Source organism: Oncorhynchus mykiss, chromosome 8 (genome assembly GCF_057628025.1).
Source record: "Oncorhynchus mykiss isolate SJ-2025 chromosome 8, ASM5762802v1, whole genome shotgun sequence".
Classification (NCBI taxonomy): Eukaryota; Metazoa; Chordata; class Actinopteri; order Salmoniformes; family Salmonidae; genus Oncorhynchus; species Oncorhynchus mykiss.
The window spans coordinates 46,773,826-46,786,734 of NC_143029.1; positions in this window are offsets into that span (position 1 = coordinate 46,773,826).

Sequence of the window (12,909 nt, forward strand, 5' to 3'; positions counted from 1 at the left end):
TTTTTGTTAGCAAGGTGAATTATATCAAAGAACCTTCTGAGATTATTGGAGGACAATCTATTAATTATGAAGCCAGTCTGATCTGGGTTGACCAACAGGGGAAGACATGACTCCAGTCTCTTAGATAGCATCTTGGTGACCAGTTTACAATCTGTGTTAAGGAGAGAGATTGGTCTATAGGAGGCTTTTTTAAGTACCTCCATAAGGTAGGGGACCAACAGCTCCCTAAATTCTTTATAGAACTCTCGAGGGAAGCCATCCTCCCCAGGAGATTTATTAGAAGGTAAGGATTTAATGGCCTCCAACAATTCAGGAACTGAGAAGTGTTCACTCAGGCGCTCGCTGTCTTCCCCTGACAGGCATGGGAGGTTGAGAGAGGAGAGAAAGGAGTCGATCTCTGATAGATCATCGCTTGATTGGGAAGTGTAGAGGTCTTCACAGTATTTCTTAAAAGTATTATTAATTTCAGTAGGGTCGAAAGATATCTCATTAGTAAGAGTTTCTATGGCATTAATTGTCCTCTTACTTTCCTCTGCTTTCAGTTGCCATGCCAATACTTTGTGAGCTTTCTCTCCCAGCTCGTAATAGCACTGTTTTGATTTAGTGATGGCCCTCTCAGCTTGATATGTGTTCAGAATATTATATTTACGTTTTTTATTTACCAAAAGCCTGTATAGATCTTTAGTTGGGCCTCTTTGGTAGGTTTTCTCAAGCTCTGAGATTTCAGATTCAAGGGCACTCAGTTCCGCACCGTGTTTTTTCTTCAGCCCTTTAGTATAGGAAATAATCCCTCAGATAGGCCTTCAATGTGTCCCAAAGAATGAAGCTGTCAGGAGCAGAGGGTTTGTTTGTCAAAGTAAAAATATTGATCTGCTCTTTGATGAATGCACAAAATTCAGGTTGCTTTAGGAGTGTAGAATTTAGTCTCCATCTATATTCTCCATTTACCTTGGTAGGAATGGAGATTGATAATACCAGAGGAGAATGGTCACTAAGCAATCTGGGGAGATACTTGACATCTAACACTCTATGAAACAGTTGTGTCGAAAGTAAAAAGTTATCTATGCATGTGTGTGTCTTGTGTGGGTGTGAATAAAAAGAGTAGTCCCTATCCTGTGGGTGCAACTGTCTCCAGATGTCTAGTAAATTGAGATCTTTCATGAATGACATGGTGAGCTTGCTGGCTTTGGTAAGAAGTGAGGGTTTATCAGAAGACCTATCTAGAACTGTATCTAAGCAAAAATTAAAATATCCTCCAACCAGTAGCCATCCTGGTGGTGCTTGAGCAACCTGAAGGAAGACATTCTGAATAAACATATGGTCATCGAAGTTAGGAGCATAAATATTCAATAGGGTCCAAGACTCTGAAAACATATGCCCCTGCACCAAAACAAACCTGCCAGAGGGATCAGAGATGGTGTTGTTGACGCAGAAGGGGATGTGTCTACTTATCAAAATTGCAGTTCCTCTTGCTTTGGAGTTAAAAGAGGATGCAAAAACTTGTCCTACCCATTCCCTCTTCAATTTCTTGTGTTCACTGGCTGTAAGATGTGTTTCTTGTAAAAACACAATGTCAGCCTTTAATTTCTTAAGGTATGTATAGACTATTTTCCTTTTAATCGGACTGTTAAGACCTTTTATGTTGAATGTGACATATTTTAGTGGATTAAGCATAGGTTGGGTTTCAAATATGTAACTGAATAGAAATCTATCATATGCAGATAATTAGGAAATGTTTCAACTTTGGTTTGAGCACAAAAGTGACCTGTGTGTCTCTTTAGGAAGGAAACAATAAATATAGAAAAAAGGAAGAAAAAAAAAAATCCCACCCACCCCGATTGTCAGACTAAAACAACAATCCCAACAATCAAACATGAATACACTTGTAGAGATACGTTGCTGCTCGCTTTCCATCTGGCTCTTACTAGCTAAAACTTGACGTAAACTAAAACCTGCGAGTTCTCTAAATTGAAAACAAATGTTGTGAATAGATATTTATGGCTGAATATTTACTGCCCACGGTAAGGGATGCTTGAGTCTCTTTTCGAAAGATTAACATAAATGAGGGGGAAAGCAGTGGGCCTAAGCCCACTTATTGCTTCGCCCAGTAGATATGGACTAAACCAAAATATACTCTCCTGTAAATGTAATAGAACTCACCCCGGGAAGATACGGTTAGTTGAAAATGTACAAATCAATTATAGTGACCGGGAGATACCAGCAGTTCAATCCGGGTAAGAGAAAACAAACAAACTGAATTTTATCCCCCAGAGAGACCGTTGCTCAGTTCTTTGAGAAAAGTGTGCACTTCTCCCCGTGTGTTGAAGAATCTCGGCCTTTGTACTGAACTTTCATCCATGCAGGGTGGATGAGGTAGCCGGTGTCGTAGAAAATCGGTTCAAATATAACGCTTACAAGAACTTGTGAAATCAAATAGGCTTTTAATACAAAGTATAGCAAGCCGGAGTGGTCCGCGGAACACACACCGCTTCCCAGAGCCCCGGCTCCTGTATTTTTACACATATAGCATATGGGTCCAACCCATATGCAGATAAACATACTTCCCCTAATTCTTCTGCCTACCATTATCTTTTTAGTTCAGGCTTCCTGCTTGTTCACGCCCAATAATGCCCATATCTGCTTTCCGTCAGATTATAATGGTGGCAAGACCCTTGCTTTGTCCTAAACATAATATACATTCCTCTATTCTATAGGCCTATGCTTTGGCCCTGCACTTAGCTTAATGCGTTCTTTTGTATGTGTGTTCTTATCTAGGATCAGCAGACTATGTGTCTCCTCTGTTTTTAGTGTATCCAGCTGTACTAAAAATACTATACATTCCTCTATTCTATAGGCCTATGCTTTGGCCCTGCACTTAGCTTAATGCGTTCTTTTGTATGTGTGTTCTTATCTAGGATCAGCAGACTATGTGTCTCCTCTGTTTTTAGTGTGTCCAGCTGTCCTATACATCTATGTGTTATCTATGTGTCTCATTTACTCCCACACCGGTGATGTTCTTCTCCTTCAGTGCTTTGGCGGCAGGTCTGAACTGCTTGCGACGTCTGGCGAGATCCGTGCTCATATCTGGGAAAAGGCTGACCCTCTTTCCATCGATGGTGATGTCCCCTTTGGCTCTTGCGAGTTGCAGTATCTTCTCTCTGTCTTGGAAACGGAGGAACCTGATCAGGACGGCTCGTGGGGGCTCATCTGGCCGGGGTTTCGGCGCTGATGTTCTGTGGGCGCGTTCGATTTCCAGCGGCTTAGTGAAGTTGATTATGCCTAGGACCTCCGGGATCCATTGAGTGAAGAAACGGACCGGGTCACGGCCCTCGCTGTCCTCTTTCAATCCCACCACACGGATATTACTACGTCTACTCTGGTTCTCCATCTGATCTACCTTGTTTTTGAGGTAGGCATTGTCCTTTTGCAGTTGTATCAAGACCTGGTCATGTCTAGCGATGGTATCTTCAACTGTGCTAATGCGCAACTCTGCCTCAGTCGTTCTCAAAAGGAGATCATTCATGGAGGATTTCAGGTCGTCAATGGAAGAATGGAGTTCAGCCGATTTCTTATCAATTTTCAGAGAAAGACCTCTGTTACCATCCTGAATTTCCCGGAGGAGAGTAGCCAGCATGTCGGCAGGCTCGCAAGAGGCTGCTGAGAGCAACAGTCTGGAACTGTCGTCTGAGTTATGAGGGCTAATGCTAATCTTGCTAGCTGTAGTGTTATCGTTATCTTGGGAATCAACAACGTTTTGGTCATCCTTCTTGCCTCTCGGTCGGAGGTCCATGGCTCTTTGGGAAGGTAAGTACTTGACAATTTATCAGCCGATGTTAGAATATTGTTTCAACGTTGTTATTTAGGTAAAAATATAATAACTTTGAAGAGCTTGGTTTGTCAACGTCAGCTCAGCTCCGCGGCATCACGTGCTCCCCCTTGGGTGGGCATTCTATGTTCCTTTTTCTATGTTATGTATTTCTTTGTTTTGGCCGGGTATGGTTCTCAATCAGGGACAGCTGACTATCGTTGTCTCTGATTGGGAACCATACTTAGGTAGCTTTTCCCCACCTCTGCTTTGTGGGTAGTTATTTTATGTTTAGTGTTTTCTGCACCTGACAGGACTGTTTTGGTTTAGTTTATTATCTTTGTTATTTTGTTCCAGTGTTCAGTTCAATAAAAGTCATGAACACTTACCACTCTGCGCTTTGGTCCGATTCTTCCTCTTCAGACGACGACACCCGTTACACACAGGTTAGTTGAGGTAATATGTACAGTGCCTTGCGAAAGTATTCGGCCCCCTTGAACTTTGCGACCTTTTGCCACATTTCAGGCTTCAAACATAAAGATATTAAACTGTATTTTTTTGTGAAGAATCAACAACAAGTGGGACAAAATCATGAAGTGGAACGACATTTATTGGATATTTCAAACTTTTTTAACAAATCAAAAACTGAAAAATTGGGCGTGCAAAATTATTCAGCCCCTTTACTTTCAGTGCAGCAAACTCTCTTCAGAAGTTCAGTGAGGATCTCTGAATGATCCAATGTTGACCTAAATGACTAATGATGATAAATACAATCCACCTGTGTGTAATCAAGTCTCCGTATAAATGCACCTGCACTGTGATAGTCTCAAAGGTCCGTTAAAAGCGTAGAGCATCATGAAGAACAAGGAACACACCAGGCAGGTCCGAGATACTGTTGTGAAGAAGTTTAAAGCCGGATTTGGATACAAAAAGATTTCCCAAGCTTTAAATATCCCAAGGAGCACTGTGCAAGCGATAATATTGAAATGGAAGGAGTATCAGACCACTGCAAATCTACCAAGACCTGGCCGTCCCTCTAAACTTTCAGCTCATACAAGGAGAAGACTGATAAGAGATGCAGCCAAGAGGCCCATGATCACTCTGGATGAACTGCAGAGATCTACAGCTGAGGTGGGAGACTCTGTCCATAGGACAACAATCAGTCGTATATTGCACAAATCTGGCCTTTATGGAAGAGTGGCAAGAAGAAAGCCATTTCTTAAAGATATCCATAAAAGTGTTGTTTAAAGTTTGCCACAAGCCACCTGGGAGACACACCAAACATGTGGAAGAAGGTGCTCTGGTCAGATGAAACCAAAATTGAACTTTTTGGCAACAATGCAAAACGTTATGTTTGGCGTAAAAGCAACACAGCTCATCACCCTGAACACACCATACCCACTGTCAAACATGGTGGTGGCAGCATCATGGTTTGGGCCTGCTTTTCTTCAGCAGGGACAGGGAAGATGGTTAAAATTTATGGGAAGATGGATGGAGCCAAATACAGGACCATTCTGGAAGAAAACCTGATGGAGTCTGCAAAAGACCTGAGACTGGGACGGAGATTTGTCTTCCAACAAGACAATGATCCAAAACATAAAGCAAAATCTACAATGGAATGGTTCAAAAATAAACATATCCAGGTGTTAGAATGGCCAAGTCAAAGTCCAGACCTGAATCCAATCGAGAATCTGTGGAAAGAACTGAAAACTGCTGTTCACAAATGCTCTCCATCCAACCTCACTGAGCTCGAGCTGTTTTGCAAGGAGGAATGGGAAAAAATGTCAGTCTCTCGATGTGCAAAACTGATAGAGACATACCCCAAGCAACTTACAGCTGTAATCGCAGCAAAAGGTGGCGCTACAAAGTATTAACTTACGGGGGATGAATAATTTTGCACGCCCAATTTTTCAGTTTTTGATTTGTTAAAAAAGTTTGAAATGTCCAATAAATGTCGTTCCACTTCATGATTGTGTCCCACTTGTTGTTGATTCTTCACAAAAAAATACAGTTTTATATCTTTATGTTTGAAGCCTGAAATGTGGCAAAGGTCGCAAAGTTCAAGGGGGCCAAATACTTTCGCAAGGCACTGTATGTGTAGTTAAAGTGACAATGCATAGATAACAAACAGAGTAGCAGCTGCGTAAGGAGGACGAAGTGGCATTGAAAATAGTCTGGGTGGCCATTTGATTAGCTGTTCAGGAGTCTTATGGCGGGGGTAGAAGCTGTTAAGAAGCCTTTTGGACCTAGACTTGGTGCTTCGGTATCGCTTGCCATGCGGTAGCAGAGAGAACAGTCTATGACTAGGGTGGCTGGAGTCTTTGACAATTCTTAGGGCCTTCCTCTGACACCGCCTGGTATAGAAGTTGTGGATGGCAGGAAGCTGTCCCCAGTGTGGTACTGGGCCATGCACACTACCCTCTGTAGTGCCTTGCGGTCAGAGGCAGAGCAGTTGCAATCCCAGGCAGTGATGCAACCAGTCAGGATCCTCTCGATTGGTGCAACTGTTTAACTTTTGAGGATCTGAGGACCCATGCCAAATCTTTTCAGTCTCCAGATGGGGAATAGGCTTTGTCATGCCCTCTTCACTACTGTCTTTGTTTGTTTGGACCATGAAAGTTTGGTGATGTGGACACCAAGGAACTGGAAGCTCTCAAACTGAATGGGGTGTGCTTGGTCCTCCTTTTCATGTAGTCCACAATCATTTCCTTTGTCTTGATCACATTGAGGGAGACGTTTTTATCCTGTTACCACACGTCCAGGTCTCTGACCTCTTCCCTATAGGCTGTCTCATCTTTGTCGATGATCAGTCCTACCACTGTTGTGTTGTCTACAAACTTAATGATGGGTTTGGAGTCGTGCCTGGGCATGCAGTCATGGGTGAACAGGGAGTACAGGAGGGTGATCACACACCCCTGAGCGTCCCCCGTGTTGAGGATCAACATGGCAGATGTATTGTTACCTACCCTTACCACCTGGGGCCGGCCCGTCATGAAGTCCAGGATCCAGTTGCAGAGGGGGGTGTTTAGTCCCAGGGTCTTTAGCTTAGTGATGAGCTTTGAGGGCACTATGGTGTTGAACGTTCAGCTGTAGTCAATGAAAATCATTCTCACGTAGGTGTTCTTTTTGTCCAGGGGGAAAGGGCGGTGTGGAGTATCAGGAATCAAGGTAAGACCCAGATGCAGACACATCAAATTGACAATGGTTTAATATCCCAACAGGGGCAGGCAAAAGTTAGGGCAGGGCAGGCAGGGGTCAGTAAACCAGAGGTGTGCCAAAGGTACAGGTCGGCAGGTAGGGTCAGGGCTAGGCAGAGTGGTCAGGCAGGCAGGCTCAGAGTCAGGACAAGCAAGGGTAAAAACCAGGAGGGTGAGAAAAAGAGAGACTGGGAAACGCAAGAGCTGATAACAAAAATGCTGGTTGACTTGACAAACAAGACGAACTGGCAACGGACAAACAGAGAACACAGGTACAGTGCCTTGCGAAAGTTTTCTGCCCCCTCGAACTTTGCGACCTTTTGCCACATTTCAGGCTTCAAACATAAAGATATAAAACTGTATTTTTTTGTGAAGAATCAACAACAAGTGGGACACAATCATGAAGTGGAACGACATTTATTGGACATTTCAAACTTTTTTAACAAATCAAAAACTGAAAAATTGGGCGTGCAAAATTATTCATCCCCCGTAAGTTAATACTTTGTAGCGCCACCTTTTGCTGCGATTACAGCTGTAAGTTGCTTGGGGTATGTCTCTATCAGTTTTGCACATCGAGAGACTGACATTTTTTCCCATTCCTCCTTGCAAAACAGCTCGAGCTCAGTGAGGTTGGATGGAGAGCATTTGTGAACAGCAGTTTTCAGTTCTTTCCACAGATTCTCGATTGGATTCAGGTCTGGACTTTGACTTGGCCATTCTAACACCTGGATATGTTTATTTTTGAACCATTCCATTGTAGATTTTGCTTTATGTTTTGGATCATTGTCTTGTTGGAAGACAAATCTCCGTCCCAGTCTCAGGTCTTTTGCAGACTCCGTCAGGTTTTCTTCCAGAATGGTCCTGTATTTGGCTCCATCCATCTTCCCATAAATTTTAACCATCTTCCCTGTCCCTGCTGAAGAAAAGCAGGCCCAAACCATGATGCTGCCACCACCATGTTTGACAGTGGGTATGGTGTGTTCAGGGTGATGAGCTGTGTTGCTTTTACGCCAAACATAACGTTTTGCATTGTTGCCAAAAAGTTCAATTTTGGTTTCATCTGACCAGAGCACCTTCTTCCACATGTTTGGTGTGTCTCCCAGGTGGCTTGTGGCAAACTTTAAACAACACTTTTATGGATATCTTTAAGAAATGGCTTTCTTCTTGCCACTCTTCCATAAAGGCCAGATTTGTGCAATATACGACAGATTGTTGTCCTATGGACAGAGTCTCCCACCTCAGCTGTAGATCTCTGCAGTTCATCCAGAGTGATCATGGGCCTCTTGGCTGCATCTCTGATCAGTCTTCTCCTTGTATGAGCTGAACGTTTAGAGGGACGGCCAGGTCTTGGTAGATTTGCAGTGGTCTGATACTCCTTCCATTTCAATATTATCACTTGCACAGTGCTGCTAGGGATGTTTAAAGTTTGGGAAATATTTAAACTTCTTCACAACAGTATCTCGGACCTGCCTGGTGTGTTCCTTGTTCTTCATGATGCTCTCTGCGCTTTTAACGGACCTCTGAGACTATCACAGTGCAGGTGCATTTATACGGAGACTTGATTACACACAGGTGGATTGTATTTATCATCATTAGTCATTTAGGTCAACATTGGATCATTCAGAGATCCTCACTGAACTTCTGGAGAGAGTTTGCTGTACTGAAAGTAAAGGGGCTGAATAATTTTGCACGCCCACTTTTTCAGTTTTTGATTTGTTAAAAAAGTTTGAAATATCCAATAAATGTTGTTCCACTTCATGATTGTGTCCCACTTGTTGTTGATTCTTCACAAAAAAATACAGTTTTATATCTTTATGTTTGAAGCCTGAAATGTGGCAAAAGGTCGCAAAGTTCAAGGGGGCCGAATACTTTCGCAAGGCACTGTATAAATACACGGGATAATGGGGAAGATGGGCGACACCTGGCGTCCTAACTGGGCGCATACCTGGTTGACCTGGGTGTCGGCTTTGAAAATCTGCGATGAGGCCTGGGTCCAGGATGTCCCTGGTCTGCTCCAGGGCATAACCCTCCCAGTCAACTAAGTACTGGAACCCCCTGCCCCAAGGTCGAACCTTCAGGAGACACCTCACCGTGTACGCCGGTTGGCCATTGATGAGATGGGGGGAGAGGGGTGGGACTGGAAACGGGAGACAAAGGGCTGTGAGACATAGGTTTGACTCTGGACACATGAAAGGTGTGATGTATATGAAGGGTACAGGGCAACAGAAGACGAACAGCAGAGGGGCTAATAATCTTGAAGATGGGAAATGGGCCGATAAACCGGGGGGAGAGTTTGTGGGATTCCACATGGAGGGGCGGATCCCGGTTGGATAGCCATATCTTCTTTCCGAGATGATACCGGGGATTCGGGGTCCGACGGCAATCCTCTTGTCGTCGATACCTGGAGGTGGTCTTGAGGAGGGCCGACCGGGTTCTCCTCCAGGTACGACGACAGCGGCAGACAAACATCTGGGCAGAAGGTACGTCGACCTCTTCCTCCTGCTTGGGAAGAGAGGGGGCTGATACCCCAGGGAACACTCAAATGGAGAAGAGCGTTACGGGCGTACTTGACCCACACCAGCTGCTGGCTCCAGGAGTTGGGATTGGCGGAGACCAGGCAGCGCAGAGTAGTCTCAAGATCCTGTTTGGCTCACTCCGACTGGCAATTGGACTGGGGGTGAAACCCAGAGGACAGGCTGGCCGACGAACCAATGAGGGCGCAGAACGCCTTCCAGAACCAGGGTGAGAACTGAAGCCCCTATCCACGGACAGTCCATTTGATCCGGAAGTTTGGGGTGAGGAATGAAGTGAGTGGCCTTGTAAAGCCGGTCGACCACAGTCAGGATGGTAGTGTTGCCCTCAGACGGGGGTAGACCCTTGACAAAATCCAGGGATATGTGGGACCAGGGATGGTGAGGGACAGGCAGTGGTTGCAGAAGACCAGCCGGGGCTTTTCGAGGAGTCTTAATCTGAGCACAGACCATGCAGGCGGAGACAAACTCGGAAACATCTGGAACCATCATAGGCCACCAAAAGCGTTGTCGCACGAAGGTCACGATCTGACGGGAGCCTGGGTGGCAGGCAAGCCTGGAGGAATGGGCCCACTCCAGGATCGCAGAGCGAACAGCATACAGGCACAAACATCCGATTATCAGGGCCCCCGCAGGCAGCTGGGATGGGATGAGTGGCTCGTAAGGATGCAGCATCTTTAGGGTTCTTTCCATGACCTGGATGGAAGCGATGGCATGAATGAAACAAGACACCTTGTAATCAATTCAACCACTAGCTCTTACCCGTAGGCACTGCTTTAGATCTGAAACAATTGGATAGGGGTAAGTAGTAAGACAGAAATTCCCTCTGGCCAATCAGACAGCAGCAATTACAACTACCATATTGCTTAAACCAGATCTACTAGAATGCCGAGAGGTGTGGGAATTCAGCATTAGGTGAACAGAAAAAAAGCATTTTCCCCTAGTGCTGAGCGAATAGTTCCTTTTGAGGTAGATTATATTTTTAAATCACATAGTGCAATTAATGTTGAAAAATAATTCCTATGTGGGTTGAACGCTTTAACACAGAACAATTAATAAAAAGTCCCATGATGGTAGTGAATGCTTATCACTTAACCATAATTTATTCACAGGACTTTAAAATATTTACATTCGTTTTTTTATTAATATTTAATTCCAAGTCATCTATAGAACTGCTGCCCATGCCTTAACAAAATTACTTCAATGTCGAAGGTATACTTATGAATAGCAACTATCAAAATCACTTAGATCATACATTTCAGGTAGATACCTTGAAGCAACTGCTCTATCCCTCTCAATTGGGCATTCTGGCTTCTCTCGTCTGCCTCACACTAGCCTAAAAAGCAGGCATAAAATAAACAATTAGACAAGTAGGCCCGCAATGGATTATGATCATTGTAGTTCATAACCATTTTTTCTGCACTAAACTACTGTATGTCGACTATTGGTCTGTTGTGAACTACAACTCCGAGTCACACAGTTAAGGTTTGCTCTAATTCCTGTAGAGAAAATTGCATGATGTTGAGCTCACAGGAAAAAAATCAAATAGAACAAGATGTTAAAGTAGTAGTTTCAAAAACGACCGAGATTTTGGTTAATCGCCCAGCACAATCTACCCTCAAGTGGGAACCATAAATAAGATTTTCGGACAAATCACGATGTCGCAGGTACTCACATCTAATTTGGGAAGGGGGACATTTGGCACACAGACTTGCCTGAAACTGGCAGAGAAATTGCATTTAGGACACCCAGAATACGTAATTATCATGCACCGTCTGTAAATCATCAGAAACCATGTCAGCCCTGAGAGTCCATTCACACCTGTGTGACACTATCAACAATAAAGATTACCAACAAGTGGAATTTGCGATTCAACTTCAAAATAAAAGTCTCGCTTGAAACTGAAGCAAACTGATACAAATAGTGGAATAATGCCATATACATGTACATATGGTCACTGTGGGGACGACATCATCGACGCACTTATTGATGAAGCCAGTGACTGATGTGGTGTACTCCTCAATGCCATCGAAAGAATCCCAGAACATATTCCAGTCTGTGGTAGCAAAACAGTCCTGTAGCTTAGCATCTGCGTCATCTGACCACTTCTTTATTGACATAGTCATTGGTGATTCCTGCTTTAGTTTTTGCATGTAAGCGGGAATCAGGAGGATAGAATGATAGTCAGATTTGCCAAATGGAGCGCGAGGGAGAGCTTTGTACGCGTCTCTGTGTGTGGAGTAAAGGTGGTCTAAGTTGTTTTTCCTCTGGTTGCACATTTAACATGTTGGTAGAAATGAGGTAAAACAGATTTAAGTTCCCCTGCATTAAAGTCCCCGGCCACTAGGAGTGCCGCCTCTGGATGAGCATTTTCTTGTTTGTTTATGGCCTTATTCAGCTCATTGAGTGCGATCTTAGTGCCAGCATCGGTTTGTGGTGGTAAATAGACAGCAACAAAAAAATATAGATGATAACACTCTTGGTAAATAGTGGGCTCTACAGCTCATCATGAGTTACTCTACCTCAGGCGATCGTAGCTCACCTATTTTCTTATCCAATGATTCTACGTTGGCTAATAGGTCTGATGGTAGAGGCAGATTATGCACTCGCCGTCGGATCCTTACAAGGCACCCCAACCTACGTCCCCGATATCTCCGTCTCTTTCTTATGTGAAGTAAATCCTTCGTGTCTGACTCGTTAAAGAAAAAATCTTTGTCCAGTACGAGGTGAGTAATTGCTGTCCTGATATCCAGAAGGTCTTTTTGGTCATAAGAGACGGTGGCAGAAACATTATGTACAAATAAGTTACAAATAACGCGAAAAAACACACACAATAGCGCAATTGGTTAGGAGTCCATAAAACGGCAGCCATCTCCCCCGGCGCCATGACACCCTGAAGACTTTCACTTTGATTATGCCTGCACATCATGGTTCACCAGCAGCCAAACAAGCTTGTAAGAATTTAATCAACTCCCCCCTCATACTCATCTGGTGGTTGAGCATTTTTTTCATTTCTATCTCTGTAATTGTGTGTATGTATTTATGTAAAAAATAGGGATCACAATGGAAATAAGTCAGTGACTTTATTGTATAATCCTGGTCACTTAAACATCTTTGTGTATATATGTATTTTTTTTACTGACACATAAAACCAATCAATCAATTCAAACTGTGAAGCAGCGAATTGATGAATAGAAAGAGACATCTCCTACAAAACACCAAAAAGTTTAATGACATTCAGAGATTGTCAAGCCAAGCCTTCGATACTGGGCAATTCTACAAGGTAGGGTCGGATGTATTTTCTGTTTCTTGAGATTGTCTATTTATTGTGATATAGAAGTGCCTGAAATCGGTATGCTTTATTTGTTGGTTGTGT